Raw genomic sequence first — 4,570 nt, 5'->3', positions numbered from 1 at the left:
AAATGGAAGCTATGCAATCTGGTCTAATAGTTCAGCAGTATGGACACTCATGAATTATAAATAAATTGTTTTGCCCAAATGTCAAAATTTCTGAAAATGAAATTATCATGCTGAAATTTAAACAGACTTTATAAGGGCTGGTTTACACGGGTAGAGTAGCGAGGCGAGTAGAGTAGTTAGTAGAGTAACCACGTTACTCTACTCTACCGCTGTCTGGTAGAGTTGACACTCGTATCGTTCATACGGGAGTAGAGTCATACAGTAGAGTAGAGTACAGTAGTAGCACCATGTCAAGACGTAAGCACATCGTAAGGAAGTGTTTAAAGACATTTACAAACATATTACTGCAAGAGGTTAGTGAAGCGTTAGAAGAAGAAGTAAATGAGGAAAAAAGGGAATGGGTAAGAGGCTGGCTTAGCGGGAGAGATACACTCGGGGCATCGGCATTAATTCTGAGAGAACTTGGCAATTTGGAGAAGTATGGGGGGACAAACTCGACACAGTTGGCCAAGAACATGAGGGATCGTCTCAGGAATCATTTTGTTAATGAAGGAGCAGTTTCCTGGCAGTACAAGCATGTATTTTAACCCAGGAACACAAACGATTGAATTTTTATGACTTTATTCATTATTGTACAGAAAGTAACGACAGTGTAATCATCCCCTCAGGATTTTACTAGTCTTCGTCTGTGAATACGGTAGTGGTGATTTCTAAGATAAAACTATGTGAACGAGCTCCAGTCTAATTATAGATCATAATTCTGGCGAAGGTTTTTGTTCCACGGTGAAGGGGTGAGGTACTCCTTTCCCCAGTTAGACTGTAGTGATGTTTCTATTTCCATTTTTTTGTATTTCAGCCAACCTAAATCTTATCCGAATGAAATTTTACAGAATTCATTTCAAAAGTCATAGAAAGAATACCCATTGGCCATCAGTGTGTCGTCTCAGAACCCACGAGTCTCAAAACTCACGAGTATCAAAATTCACGAATTCTAAGAAGAGGATTAGCAATAATAGGTTCCTCTATCTGGGCCAGTCTCAAACCTCACGAGCAGGACCAGTTCTTCTTTGAATGGATATATGCCCACCCTACTAGTGATGATATAATCGGATATTTTTTTAAAAATCAAATAGCTTCCATCCGGTTATTTAAATAATGGAATAAATAATCAAATGAATTTCAAATATCATTCAGTTATATCGCGTAGAATAATCGGTTGCGTCATGAATAAATTTTTCGGTGTAAGTGTGTCGGATGGATAATCGATTGAATTATGTGAATAGATGAAAAACAGAAATACGCCTCTTTTTTTGCAATCCATGAGGTCCAATGCTGAAGACGGCACAAACACTCGGTTCCCGAGCCATAGGAATTAACAAATGAAAGTGAAAATCCCGGCCAGGAGTCGAACCTGGGACTCCCTGGACCCATTGGACCACAGGCCAGCATGCTAACCATGTATCCATGCAGCCGGACGACATAAAATTAAAGTAGGTATATTGCCTGCTGCTAGTTAAAATAAATTTTCAGTTGGTAGTAATTACCGGGGCTTAGTTCTATTATGAGGCCAGAAGACGGCATTTACTTATATAAGAAACTTTATTTTACCCATATTATATATTACGACTGTTAATTCACTCATTTAGTTTCATTAGAGATTAATTTGGTCATGAATCTCATCGCAGGGAAATTAAATTACTTACCTCCATTCCCTTCAGAAAGTGGGCGAGTATGATGAACGGTCTCTGATACGCTTTCCGAAAATAATATGAACTCATGCTCCACACGTATGACTGAGTCATGTACTCCCAGATGCCTTACTTAGCATAGATTAATATATTACATCACGCCCCCACGCGATTACACAAAACGCAATGTTATATACTCGTAGTATTGACTACTTGGGTCACCAAATTTATAAAATCATAAATTAAAATGTGTCAGAATTTTATCTAAAATATAGCGAAGTAGCCAATCGCTTTGACGTTCTGTTGCTATATGACTTAAAAAAAGACTCCACAGCGCTGATATTGATGATATTTTATGATGGTGGTTCTTTCCCCAGCCAAGAAAATGTGGAAAGGTTCATTAAAAATCAATAAGTGTTGAAAACAATGAAGGAAAAGGAAAAGGTGGTGGTGGTGGTGATTACTGTTTTAAGAGGGAGTGCAACTGGGCAGCCATCCTCTATTAATACTAATCAGAGGGAAAAAATGGAAGGTGGTCCATACTTTGAGAAAATGAAGGTTTCGGGCAAAGAAAGACAAGGGCCTTTTCTAAAAAATGTAAGTACCCCTGGGGCCCCTTTTAGTCACCTCTTACGATAGGCAGAGGATACTGTGGATGTTACTCTGCCACCCCAACACACAGGGGAAAATAATGGTCGGTCAATGACACAGAGGTGTATTATTATTATTCGCTAGGGACTTTACGTCGCACCGACACAGATAGGTCTTATGGCGACGATGGAATAGGAAAGGCCTAGGAGTTGGAAGCGACCGTGGCCTTAATTAAGGTACAGCCCCAGCATTTGCCTGGTGTGAAAATGGGAAACCACGTAAAACCATCTTCAGGGCTGCCGATAGTGGGATTTGAACCTGCTATCTCCCGGATGCAACATTATTATTATTATTATTATTAGTAGTAGTAGTAGTAGTAGTAGTACTATTATTATCATCAAAACATTTTTCCTTTTGATATAAATTTAATGTTAATGGTATTGTGGCCTCAGGAGAGGCCTGGTGAGTGAGTCACCGCGCACCTCACCCCTCCTGCCGTCATCGCAGGCACCTGCTATCCGGAGTCGTGAATTTTGAGACTCATTGGAATATTAATTTAGCTATTAGAGTTTTGATACCATTTGCTACTAATTTTCGCACGTGAGTTTTGGGACGTAACCGGCCATAAGTACACTGTAAATTATGCTGGCATAGGCCTAATTTGCAGTAGCTTCTTCGCCATAAATATCCCAATTATTGATCTATTTAATTTTTTTTGTTCGTTGCTTGTACGGCCCAGGTGTAGAGCGTAAGCTTCTAGATCTGACACTGTACTGTAAACAATAATTATTTTGGATATTCCAAACAACATATGGAAACTATTCAATTCATTGGGGAAATTACAGTTATTGCTGAAAATTAACGGAAGTGGCAAGTGATATGTAGAAGATCCCTATGTATGTTATTAATATGATTAATGTTCACAGTTCTGCACCATTGTATTGCCTAACTTAAACATGTCGAGACACATGATGAACACGCTGTGTAACATTGAAACTTGAAAAATCTTCATATTAAGTGAAAATCCAGCTGACACTTGTTTATATTTTATGTTGCATCTTCGAGTGTAGATGTCTGCGGCACCATAAACATTCTTTTTCGCTGTAGAGCTCCACAAATTTGCAAGTTTCTTCTTCCGTCCACTTCATTTTGCCGCCAAATAAACGCTCAACGTAATACCACCGTCTGTACACACATGCAAATACAGCAGTCGAATGACGCGCCAGCTGAAAAATCGAGCGTCCTCGGACTTCTCCGCCAGCTCTCGGAGCTTGGTTCCGGTGGAGGGGGAAGGATAGTGGTAGAGTTACTTTACCGCAGTGGAAACCCACTCTACTCTACTGCCTACTAACTACTCTACTCTACTTGCTACTATCCCGGTGTCCTAATAGCATGAACTTACGGTCAACCACTTAAATTTCATTTCTCAAGTTCTTTACAATCTCTATCCAAATACTCCACAGCCGAATTCACCGGAGGGATGTATGGGAGAAGGGTCATCATGTGTCTCTTTTTAGCCTCGGTGACAGGTCGCACAGCGTTGTTGTTGAGAGGGACGAGTTGAACAACATACAAACGAGGATCACATAATTTCTCATGGAACTCCCTTCACATACCCTGGATCTCAAGGCCCCAGACACCTACAAGTTGAAAAAAAAATCTGTTTTCAGGACAGATGACAACACCTACAAATATTCCTGCCGAAAAAAGTGCAATTGAAAATGTTTTTAAATGTATTCCCCATTTGACTGCTCAAGCATCCTTGGCTAGAGTAGAAAGAATTTTCAGTTTAGTTCATTATAATAATTTCGTGTGGCTATTTCTAGAGGCAGACCCTCCGATGAGGGTGGGCGGCATCTGCCATGTGTAGGTAACTGCGTGTTGTGGTGGAGGATAGAGTTTAATTCATTAAAGCTTTAAAACAGACAGGAAAGGCCTCTAAAATAGTGTTTTTATTCTACGTGTTAGGTGCCTCCATGGCTCAGGCGGCAGCTCTCACCACTGGGTTCCGTGGTTGAAATCCCGGTCACTCCATGCGAGATTTGTGCTGGACAAAGCAGAAGCAGGGCAGGTTTTTGTCTGGGTACTCCGGTTTTTCCTGTCATATTTTATTCCAGCAACACTCTCCAATATCACTCCATTTCATCTGTCATTCATTACCCATTGCTCCAGAGGAGCGAGACAGGCTTCGGCAGCCGGCATGATACCTATCATCGCCACTAGATAGGGGCTTCATTCATTCCATTCCTGACCCAGTCGAATGACTGGAAACAGGCAGTGGATTATCATTC

The sequence above is a fragment of the Anabrus simplex genome, chromosome 1, assembly GCF_040414725.1.
Source record: "Anabrus simplex isolate iqAnaSimp1 chromosome 1, ASM4041472v1, whole genome shotgun sequence".
NCBI classification, from domain to species: Eukaryota; Metazoa; Arthropoda; class Insecta; order Orthoptera; family Tettigoniidae; genus Anabrus; species Anabrus simplex.
The sequence above is the reverse complement of the archived record's forward strand: the minus strand, read 5'-3'. Positions refer to the sequence as shown.